Source organism: Lygodium microphyllum, chromosome 18 (assembly GCF_053477565.2).
Source record: "Lygodium microphyllum isolate KBCC chromosome 18, Lygodium_microphyllum_v1.1.10, whole genome shotgun sequence".
Lineage (NCBI taxonomy): Eukaryota > Viridiplantae > Streptophyta > Polypodiopsida > Schizaeales > Lygodiaceae > Lygodium > Lygodium microphyllum.
In genome coordinates, this window is record NC_141152.1 from 41,174,970 (window position 1) to 41,187,420 (window position 12,451).

A 12,451-nucleotide genomic window follows, 5' to 3' on the forward strand; every position below is an offset into this window, starting at 1 on the left:
CTTGAGTCATGTTGTCAAGAAAGGTGTTGATGTGAAGGCAGATGGATCTGGAAGGCCAACAATACACAAATTAGTTCTCCTAAATATCTAGATATTGTCTTCCTAGATATTCTCTAAGTACACGTTCATATGAGTACATTCTAATATTCTAACATTCCCCCTCTCTAGAAAATATTAACAATATCTTCTAACATGCTTTCTCCCTTCTCAAAAGAAAACAAGATTTTCTTTTGTGGTACAAAGAATTTCTGCCAATCATTTTGGCTACAAGAGAAGTAAGATTACAATGATTACTATAGCATAAGACCTTTACAATGATTACTATAGCATAAGACTTTGTCCTTGTTGTTATAGAAGATATACATCAATCTTTGTTTGCAATTATTTAAGTTATGTAAGTAATTGATGATGAAGATCTTTGGGTTTTGGTTGATGGATACCTTGATGAAGAGCCAATCGCCATAGTTTGCTTCTCACGATAGACTTTAGGCTCATTGTCACTAAATTGATTGCTTATTATAACACATTCTCTATTTAATAAATTCATGTCAATAATTTAACGACTCACTTTTTTTTAAGTGTTGATGATGATCTAGCATGGCCATGAGACCATTTAGAGACCAATATTCCTAGTGCATCACTTAATGGGATGATCAGAGCACTGTGACAAGGATATCTAGTGCACGCAGTACAAGTTATGAAGGGGGAAAGAAGTATCTACCAAGTGTAAGAGTGTACATAAGAACCAATGAGTTACACATAAATGAAGATGGATTAAGTTCTAAGAAGAGAAAGTGCATTAGCATTGTATATATGTATTTATGTGTGCATTCGGGGACTCTTGGAAACGTTTACGTGTGTGTAATGAGCATTGCATTCATTTGGGGTCATTCTCTCCCTTACAAGTCAAGGTTTAAGGTCTTTTCTTTCATTAAGAAAGACAAGAGAGGTAATTCTCTCACTAAGAAAGACAAGAGACGTGATCCTCTAGAAGTGAGGAGAGAAGTGATTTTCTCTTTCTAAGGTCTAAAAAGACACAAGCTTTTGTATGGAAGTCAATCTTAAGGTTGAGGCCCAATGCAATTTAATGAACTCTCCTTAAGGTGGTTGCATGGACCACAAGTTAAGAGTATAGTTTGAGAAGCTGTTCTTTTTAAAAAAGACATGGTGAATCCATTTTTAAAATATCTCATAATAGAAAGACGATCTCTAAAAATGGGCCACTTCGAAAACAGCGAGATTTACAACTTTCATGCTGGATGTTTTTTCATCTGAACAATGCATAGAGAGATATCTAGAAATTATTGCTTTAAAGTAGGTTTTGGAACAACCACATCTTGAATGAAGATCAACTCATCTAAGAAGAGAAGCTCTTAAAAGCCTATAAAAGAGGAGGCTCTCCTTGGGTGTGGGAGAGGTAAAGAAAGCATCACTTTGCATGCATCCAAGAGAAGAAGAGAATGTGTAAGTGCTACGGAGTGCTGCGGAAGCTCTGTTGAAATCAAGTGCTACGGAAGCTATGATGAAATCAAGTTCCAAGAGGAGAAGAGAAGGTGCAAGTGCTACGGAAGCTTTGTTGAAATCAAGTTCCAAGAGGAGAAGAGAAGGTGCAAGTGCTGCGGAAGCTCTGCTAAAATCAAGCACCAAGAGGAGAGCCCTACACATATTGTGTAGGAGAGAAGAAGACTCAAGAAGGATCAAAAGGTACCAACTTTCAAGTTTGCAAGTGTTAGCTGGTTGTATACCGTGCAAGAAACCTTGATCTTGTTTCCAAGATCTACAAGTAAGAACTGGCTTATGTGTAACAGAGGAGCTTGCTCCTTGTCAATAATATAACTCCACAAGGGGGTGATTGGCCCGTCTTCCAATCCCTAGTGTGTTACCAATTTCTCTACCTCTCTCTCTCTCTCTACATCTTTCTTTTCTCTCATCTATTCTCCCTCTATGCCAGCATAATATTCACCATATATATTTCAAGTATATAAGAAAGTCAAGTGTATATCTTGGAGCTTATAACAATGGTATCAGAGGAGGTCTCTTTACTTTTCTCAAAGTAAAGGCAATCCTTGCAAGAAGAAGGTAAAGATGGCAACTGATAAAGTGCCTACAAGTGAGCAATTACAGGGTCAATTGATAGAGTATCATAGCTTGTTGGAAATTCCCAAAGTATGTCAATTGATTGACATCTTCAAGGCAAGGGAAGAAGCTACTTATGAAGGACCGAATCCTCCAAAAGATGGTGATACTGGAAGAAACACCATTGCACCATTTGATGGTGAAGGTGCAAAGCATCCAATTGTTGAGAAGCTTCCTAGAAGGAAGAAGGACTCTCAAGTCAAGAAGAGTAAAAAGACCTCACCTCGGGTGAGGTGGATAAGGATAGAGTCATCTCCCTCAGCAACCAGCTACTCCCTTGATTACTCAAGTTCTTCCTCCTCCTCATCAACTTCTAGTTCCTACTCTCTTGGTTCTAAGTCTCGTACAATCCACAAACGGACAAAGAGGGACCATAAGAGGAGTAAGCTTAAGAAGACTAAGACTTTCAAGTCTGGGGATAAGGACATAAATTTTGACTCTTACTTCGGTAAGAGAGATCCTGCTAAGGCGTTAGCCTTTGTCACGCAATTTGAAGTTGCTTTTTCTTATGGTAATTTCTCAGAAAAGTTCAAGCTAAGGCATGTAGGCATGCACTTGAAAGTCGCCGCTAGCAATTGGTGGTTGACCCTCATTTTGGAGGGAAGGAAACCCACGACTTGGAAAAAGTTCAAGAAGTTTTATGCTCAGTTCTTGCCTCTTGATTTTGAGAATGATGTTAAGGAGTGGGATTGGGTAGGCCAGAAAGAGCATGAGAAGGTCGCTAGTTATGTGGACAAGTTTTGGTCTACTCTTCTTAAGGTCACTCCTTTCATGGAGATCAGCGATGAAGAGAATAAAATGAAGTTTGAAGCTAGCCTACTCCCTCATTTACACAAAACCATGAAGGTGTATCCACATGAAACCTTATCTCGCATGATGGAGTCTGCCATCATAGCTGAAAGTTTGCATACACCTGGTACATCTCGAAAGTTGGAGATGAGCTCTTATAGAGCTAGACAAGAGTAGCTCTATGATCAACCAAGATATAGGACTAATCAAAGAAGACCTACCTTTACCCAGGACCAATATTCAAAGCCAGAGGGTAACAAGAAGAAGCGCAAGTATCTCTCACTCTTTGAGATACAAAAGTACAAAGAGGAAGAAAGGTGCTTTCTTTGTGGTGAATTAGAGCATATGAAGCATGATTGTCCTCACAAAAGGAAGGACGCAAATGTGGCTAAAGATCCTCCTCTACTATCCTCAAATTCTATTCCGGATGTGCAAGCTAACACTCATTCAAATGAGAAGAAAAGGCAACTCTTAAAGGGTTGGGGGACCCTCAACAATCAACGAGTTTTGATACTCTTTGATCCAGGTTCCACAGATAATTTTGTGTCAACAGATACTGTTGAAAGGCTAAAAATTTCATTAGATCGATTGGAAATACCAATTGGATCAGGTTTGGCATTTGAAGGACTTACAACCAATTCTAATTCTATCCAAGGGAAGTTGAATCTTAGAATTGGGGATTACCGCGACTAAGAATTTTCCTACTTGCACCCATTGGTAACTATGATGTTATTTTAGGCATGCATTGGCATTACAAGATTAGACCTCTTCCCGATTTTGTTAAGAAGACCCTTGCATTTCAATTCAAGGGTCAAAACATAGTATGCATTGCTGATGCTGGAGATTGGCCTGTGCCAATGGTTAGTCATGTTAGCATTTTTAAGGAAATGAAGAAAGCTATTTCTGCGTAGATGATTTTTGTGAGAGAGTCAAAAGAAGCTAATGATTCAAGGGCACTTGATGCCTCTAATGAACACACAATACCAACTAATGCCTCTAAGTTTCAGACTTTAAAATAACCCCTCTCTTTAATTGATCAAGCCAGATATGATTTTGTTAAACAATATGAAGATTGTTTTAGTGATTCACTCCTAGGAGAGTTACCTCCTAAGTGCCCCAAAGATCACACAATTAATCTTATCCTAGGCAGTTCACTACCTAACCAACCACCTTATCGAGTAAGTGTAAGTCAGCAAGGGGAGATCCTAAAACAAGTAAATGAACTGTTGGAAAAAGGGTTAGTTTAACCTAGCTCTTCTCCATACTGCTCTCCATTCTTACTTGTTCAAAAGAAAGATGATTCTTTCCATATGTGCAAAGACTACAGATCTTTGAACAAGATCACAATCAAGAATCGTTTTCCTATCCAAAGGATAGATGATATCTTGGATAAGTTGCAAGGGGCTAGTATCTTTAGTCGCATTGATCTCAAGAGCAGCTATCACTAGATATGGATAGCACCTGAAGATGTTCATAAGATAGCTTTTCGTACAACATTTGGACTATACGAGTTTCTAGTCATGCCATTTGGTTTGACTAATGCACCTGCCACATTCAATCGAATGATGGAGAGAATTTTCATACCTCACTCAAAGTTCATAGGTGTCTTCTTTGATAACATTCTAATATTTTCATGGTCTAAAGAAGAGCATAGAAAAAATCTATCTACTGTTTTTCAAGAGCTTCGCAAGCATAGACTACAAGTCAATCCTAAGAAGAGTGAATTTTTCCTTTCGGAAATTCATTACTTGGGCCATATTGTTTCTCACAATTTGGTGAGAATGGATCCCAAGAAGATTCGAGCCATTATTGAATGGCCTACACCTACTTCTGTACATGAAGTTAGAAGTTTCATGGGCCTATGTTCATACTACAAGAGTTTCATACAAGATTTTGCGTATGTTGCATCTCCTCTACATGACCTTACTAAGAAGCAAATGCCTTTTCGTTGGGGATCAAGGCAATTACAAGCCTTTGAAAGAATTAAGTTTTTTGTGACTCAAGAACCAGTTCTCATAGTTGCACATCTTCAAAAACCTTTTGAAGTTCACTGTAATGCTTCTGGGGATTGCATTGGAGCTGTGCTTAACCAAGAGCATCATGTAGTAGCATTTGAGAGCCAACGCCTCAAGGATCATGAGCTACATGCTCCAGTATATGAGAAAGAACTTATGGCAGTGGTACATGCTCTTCAAGTATGGAAACACTACTTACTTGGTGCAAATTTTGTTATTAAAATAGATCACCAAAGTCTAAGATACTTCCTCACTCAGAAGAAGCTCTCAGAGAAACAGATGCGATGGGCAAATTTCTTATCTATGTTTCATTTTCAAATCCTTCATACATCTGGAACTAAGAATGTGGTAGCAAATGCTCTATCACGGCGACCTCGAGTGGATCCAATCACAATTGTTTACCATAATGAGTTCATGGATTTACCCAAAATGTATGCAATTGATTTCGACTTCTCAACCATATGGGATCAGCTTAACTCAGGTCATCAATCACACCTTACTCAATTTGAGATGGTTATTTGTATCATCATCAAGCAATTTGTATAGTATTACCATTGCAACACAAGGTAATGGATGAAGCACATGCATCTCCATATGCTGGATATAGGGGTATTCTACCCACTACTCAAGCATTGGAAAGATATTTCTTTTGGCCCACTCTTAGAGCCGATATTGAAAGATATGTCCGTGAGTGCAAGATATGCCAAAAAGTAAAGTATAACATGCATAAACCACCTGGTCTACTGAAGCCATTACCTATTCCCAATGAGCCTTGGGAAAGTATAGCCATGGACTTTATCATGGAGCTTCCTTGCACACAAGCAGGAAATGATGCAATCTAGACTATCATTGATAGATTCAGTATAAGCAAGGTCACTTTATACCTATGCGAAAGTCAATCAAAGCCATCTAAGCTATTCATTGCTCATATTTTCAAATATCATGGCATGCCTAAGTCCATTATAAGTGATCGAGATCCCTACATGACCAGTCTCTTTTGGTAAGCTCTCTTCGAGAACCTTGGGACAAAGTTAAAATTTTCATCCTCTTATCATCCTCAAACGGATGGGTAGAGTGAATGTGCTAATTCTACTATTTTGGACCTTTTGAAACCCTATATCTCTGATAATCAAAGAGAATGGGAAAAATATTTGCCTTTAGTAGAGTTTGCATACAATAATATGGTGAACTCTAGTACTGGTAAGGCACCCTTTGAGATCATTTACCACCCATCCTTCTTACGAAGGATAAGATCTTTGGAGTAGATGAGTTTGTTAGAGACATTGATACAGCTTTCACTTAAGTAAAAGCTGCTATCCAAAGAACATAAGAGAAGCAAAAACGCGAAGCTGATAAGCATTGTCGTAAGTTAGATCTCAATTTGGAACAACATGTTCTTTTTAAGTTTGAGAAGGCTCGATTAAAGAAGCAGAAACGTCAAAAGGGTAAAGTGGTTAAGCTTTCTAATCGCTATCATGGCCCTTTCAAGATCACAGATAAGATAAATGATGTGACTTTTTGTTTGGATCTACCAAGTCATTGGAACATTCATAATGTTTTCCATATAAGTTTACTACGTCCCTATATTTGAGAACCTCGAATGGAACCAATCGAGGAAGATTTACCTGACATAGAAGAAAAAAAAGAGTTCCTTGTGTAGCCTGAAAGAAATTTACACCATCAGGACAATACTCTAAGGTCACGTAAGGTATTAAACACCATATTGGGGAATATGGGAATTTCCCATAAGTTTGGGACACGTGGTCAAATCTTTGGATTTTTCATAACTTGAACACTATAACTCCAAATCGAGTGCTCTATAGCTCAATAGATTCCATTTTTCAAACACTTTCCAATGATAGGTCACACCGTATGGTTTTGAGAAACTTATGGGTATATTATCTGGGTGCCACCTTTTTAGTATTCAAAAAATGGGAATTGGTAGATTCCCAAACTCATTAATATTGTGTTATTACAAAAGTATCTGGTTAAGTAAAAGAATAATCCCCATTGGATGCTCAGTTTATGACTGAGAGAGAACTACAAGACTTTCCAGATCTTCTTAAGGACTATGTATCTCCTCTATAGTTGAGGTCAACTGTTTAGAAGCCAGAGGGTTGTCACTAAATTGATTGCTTATTATGCATTCTCTATTTAATAAATTCATGTCAATAAATTAATGACTCACTTTTCTTTAAGTGTTGATGATGATCTAGTATGGCCATGAGACCATTTAGAGACCAATATTCCTAGTGCATCACTTAATGGGGTGATCAAAGCACTGTGACGAGGATATTTGGTATAGGAATTACAAGTTATGAAGGGGGAAAGAAGTGTCTGCCAAGTGTAAGAGTGTACACAAGAACCAAAGAGTTACACATAAATGAAGATGGATTAAGTTCTAAGAAGAGGAAGTGCATTAGCATTGTGTATATGTATTTATGTGTGCATTCGGGGATGCTTGGAAACGTTTACTTGTGCGTACTGAGCATTGCATTCATTTGGGGTCATCCTCTCCCTTACAAGTCAAGGTTTAAGGTCTTTTCTTTCATTAAGAAAGATAAGAGAGGTAATTCTCTCACTAAGAAAGACAAGAGACATCATCCTCTGGAAGTGAGGAGAGAAGTGATTTTCTCATTCTAAGGTCTAAAAAGACACAAGCTTTTGTGTGGAACTCAATCTTAAGGTTGAGGACCGATGCAATTTAAGGAACTCTCCTTAAGGTGGTTACATGGACCACAAGTTAAGAGTACAGTTTGAGAAGTTTTTATTTTTAAAAAAGACATGGTGAATCCATTTTTAAAATATCTCGCAATAGAAAGACGATCTCAAAAAACGGGCCGCAAGGGTTATCGGAAACAGTGAGATGTATAACTTTTGTGTTTGACGTTTTTTCATCCGAACAATGCATAGAGAGATATCTTGAAATTAGTGCTCCAGAGTAGGTCCTCGAACAACCACATCTTGCATGAAGATCAACTCAAGTCTCTCTCCAAGAAGAGAAGATCTTGAAAGCCTATAGAAGAGGAGGCTCTCCTTGGGTATGGGAGAGGTAAAGACAGCATCACTTTGCATGCATCCAAGAGGAGAAGAGAATGTGCAAATGCTGCGGAAGCTTTGCTGAAATCAAGTGCTGTAGAAGCTCTACTGAAATCAAGTTCCAAGAGGAGAAGAGAAGGTGCAAGTTCTACGGAAGCTGTGTTAAAATCAAGTTCCAAGAGGAGAAGAGAAGGTACAAGCGCTGAGAAAGCTCTGCTGAAATCAAGCGCCAAGAGGAGAGCCCTACACATATTGTGTAGGAGAGAAGGAGGCTCAAGAAGGATCAAAAGGTGCCAACTTCCAAGTTGTGCAAGTGTTAGCTAGTTGTATACTGTGCAAGAAACCGTGATCTTGTTTCCAAGATCAACAAGTAAGAACTGGCTTATGTGTAACGGAGGAGCTTGCTCCTTGTTAATAATATAACTCCACAAGGGGGGGACTGGCCCATCTTCCAATCCCTAGTGTGTTGCCAATTTCTCTCTCTCTCTCTCTCTCTCTCTCTCTCTCTCTCTCTCTCTCTCTCTCTCTCTATCTTTATTTTCTCTCATCTATTCTCCCTCTATGCTAGCATAATATTTGCCATATATATTTTAAGTATATGAAAAAGTAGAGTGTATATCTCGGAGCTTATAACACTCATCATGTAGATAGATGATATATTTCAATTGGATCTTGATAGTTGTGGAGTAAAATAACGGTGAGAGCATGCTTGTAGATGGAAATATTATCCCAATGCCACTAGATACCATAGTAAGATAGAGATTGATAAGGTGCTTGTGACATAGTCTTTGGGAAGGTTGTTGATTAATAAAGCAGTGTAAAATAGCAAGTGATTGATGAGCAATTTCACTCATGTTGTCTTTGAGAGGACTCCAAGAGTTGAGTATTACATCTTCAATAATAGCATGCTTAGTGTCACTGTGCTCTTTTATTCATACAAAGTAGTTTATGCAAATGTGCACGATTATTTCTTTGTACTTTAACCATTCTTTTCCCCTCCTTTGGAAGGCCAAAATAGTTGGCCAGTTTGAGAAAGATACAATTTGTAGATGATGATTTGGGTAATGCAAAAGATAGATCATTTCATGATGATACTGAAAGAAAATTGGAAGAGAGAGTAATTGTGATTGTTGATGAGGTTGTTTCCATGTAACATAGAATAATGATTGAGATTTGGGTATACAATTAGAGCAATATGATTGCAAGAGGAAGGTAGGACATGATAGGATAGAAAGAAATGATGACTCTGATAGATTGGGATTGATGAGACATAAATAAATATGGTGTGGATGGAATGTGATGGTAGGATAAAATCATGCGTAGGGATTCAAGATTGCACATTGAGAAATAGTTATGTAAAAATGAGAAACTCAAGGAGTTAGGATTTTTATGTGCACTTGGAAACATTTTGAGAATCCCGAATGTGTAGGAGGAAGCCAAGAATGTGTGCAATTGCATTTGTTCAAGAGATAGTGGCACACAGGTGAAGTGGAGTGTGTGTGTGACCATTAGAATATGAGGATATTGAGCCCATAGAGAGAGTGTGAGATAAGGACCAAGATGTGATCTTGAGATTGAAGCAGAGTTTAGATAAAGACTAGATGTTGAGTGGCAAATGTAAGAAAATAGGATAGAACACAGAGATGTAAGAGAAGCAGAAGCAATGTACCTGATGAGGGAGTGACCTTGAAGGTTGGTAGAAATATCCAATAAGAGTTGATGAGGAACAGTAGGCGTATCAACATTGTTAACTGACAGAGTGACGAGGTTTTGCCATTTTCTTCCCACTAAAGTAGCATCCAAATGTGTTGAAGAATACAATTCAATAGAGGCGCCACAGACAATGCCTTCTTGAGCCTCAAGATGTTGGGTATGAACGGCGTCCCCTTCTTCAATTGTTGTTCCAATTGAGGTAGAGTCCTCTATTTCAGGATGTAAGAGGAGAGCTTGACATGGATGACAAACATGACAGGGATGACAAACATTGTAGTATTGAGAGTGAAGGAGACCTAGAACATGCTTGGATGGATGAGTTGAGAGTAGAAGAGCACAAAATGGAAGAGTCATGACAAATAGATGGATGTGAGGGGTCTTCATTTGGTAGAGAATTGGGGTTGTCCATCAAAGAATTTTCTATGTATTCCACTAGTTGACAAGTCTAGAGAGTGAACAATGGACTTAAATGACGATAAAAGGATGGAACATATGTTTTGCATGATGTGATAAGAATATCTTGTGATAAAGACTTTAGATAAGAGAGAACATTTAGAGTTTAATGAAAGAGGAAAGGGTAAGCATGTGTCAAATGAGAGCTACTAGATGAGACACATCAATACGATTGTTAGGGATTGAGATAGTGGAATGATTATGAGTATTATGATAGAGAAGAGAATAGGGGGTTTCATGATAGGGATAAGAGATATTGAGTTTATGAAGAGAAATAGTTAGGAAATGAATGCTCTTGATGGCCACTAATAGTGTTGGCAGCTCTCCTTTACCTATAGCTTATGAGCTTGATCCTTTCTTGGCCCTGTGCTCTTTTGGTTCTAGAAGCTTGTCACGAGTTGGCTTCATGTTGCACTCTTGAAGCTTATTCTTGATATAGATTTTGCTACTCCTTGAAAAAAAAATGGTGAGCTTCGGCTTTGATGCTAAGCCAAAAGGTGCTATATGTATCAATAGCACATGAACTAGAATTGAGGAGCTTTAGTAGAACCTTAGTGTGAATCATAACTTGGGGAATTTAAATGTGAAAAGGTGCTTAATACATTCATGTTTTAATACCTTGATGGAAAATGTAAGCTGTTAGGCCATTAAATTTGGTGCCTCATAGTCGTGGGACTGTGCTGAAGTGATGACGTTGAGGTTGTCTAGTTGTGTCTGTCAAGATTGTGGGAGAGAAGGAAGGAGTCTCGCTTGAAGCTTTCTTGCTTGCACAATGGGGGAAGACACACAAGGGTGGAGGCTGAAAACAGTTTTCCTCTTCTTAGTTGTGTAAGCCAAAAGAACTCAAGTACAAAGAAATAGAAGAACCCTAGATATGGGTCTCAACCAAACTCAACTAACTAAGGTGGCATACTAACCGAGCCACGAACTAGAGTAGATAAGGATAGCTATCATGTAGCTATTATTCAGGGGCGGTGTACCAACCGCGTCTGCAACTGACAAGTCGGTGACATAAATACACAACGGTCACCCTGGCGTATCACGAGTGGAGCTCGATATCTCAACACTCCCCCTCGAGCTCAATCCCAATTCCTGCACACCAAGCAGGTCTCTGAACTTGCGCAGCTTCTCTGCGCCCAATGCCTTCGTGAATATGTCAGCTACCTGATCCTGTGTGCTGACATAAACTAGATCAATAAGACCTAGTAAAACCCTCTCTCGCACATAGTGATAATGCACCTCAATGTGCTTTGTTCTAGCATGATAGACTGGGTTATTTGCCAAGTGTATACTACTCATGTTGTCACAATAAATGACAACTGGCCCATCTGTAGACTGATGCATATCATAAAGTAGCTTATGCAACCAAGCTACCTCACATGCAGCCATTGCTGCACCCCTGTACTCAGCCTCTGTGCTCGACAAGGCAACTGTAGGCTGTTTCTTGCTGCTCCAAGTGACTGCAGCACTCCCAAAAGAGAATACATATCCACTGGTAGATCGTCTATCAGAAATACTACCAGCCCAATCAGCATCAGTGTATCCATGCAACTGTATCTGAACCCCAGTCTCATAAAATAGTCCATACTGCAATGTGGACTTCACATACCTGAGTATGCGTCTAGCCGCATCCAAATGCGGTTTCCTTGGAGCCTGCATAAACTGACTTACCAACCCAACAGCATAGCTCAAATCTGGCCTGGTAATAGTCATATAAATCAAGCTTCCTACTATGCGTCTGTACATAGTAGGGTCTTCCAGAAGCTCACCTGCATCTGTGCTCAGCTTCACATTCTGCTTCAAAGGAACTGAAATAGGCTTACAGCCTGTCATCCCATATTTGGACAGCATGTCCAGTCCATACTGCCTCTGCAAGAGTTGTATCCCACTTGGTGATCTAATCACCTCAATGCCCAAGAAATAACGCAGCTCTCCCAAATCCTTCATCTCAAACTTCTGCTTCAATAGCATTTTCACATGAAGAATATCTTCATCACTGTCACCTGTCATAATCAAATCATCAACATAAATGACAAGCAGCATAATACCTTTCTCTGTTTTTCTCACATAAAGTGAGAAATCTGCCTTGGAAATCTGAAAGCCAATAGTGACAAGATACTGTCCTATCTTGTCAGACCATGCTCTAGGTGCTTGCTTCAAACCATACAAAGCTTTCTTCAACCTGCAAACAAACTCAGGATGAACAACATGCACATAACCTGGTGGCTGCTCCATATAGACCTCTTCTTGCAAATCACCATGCAAGAAGGCATTCTTTACATCCATCTGATGTAAAGACCATCCCT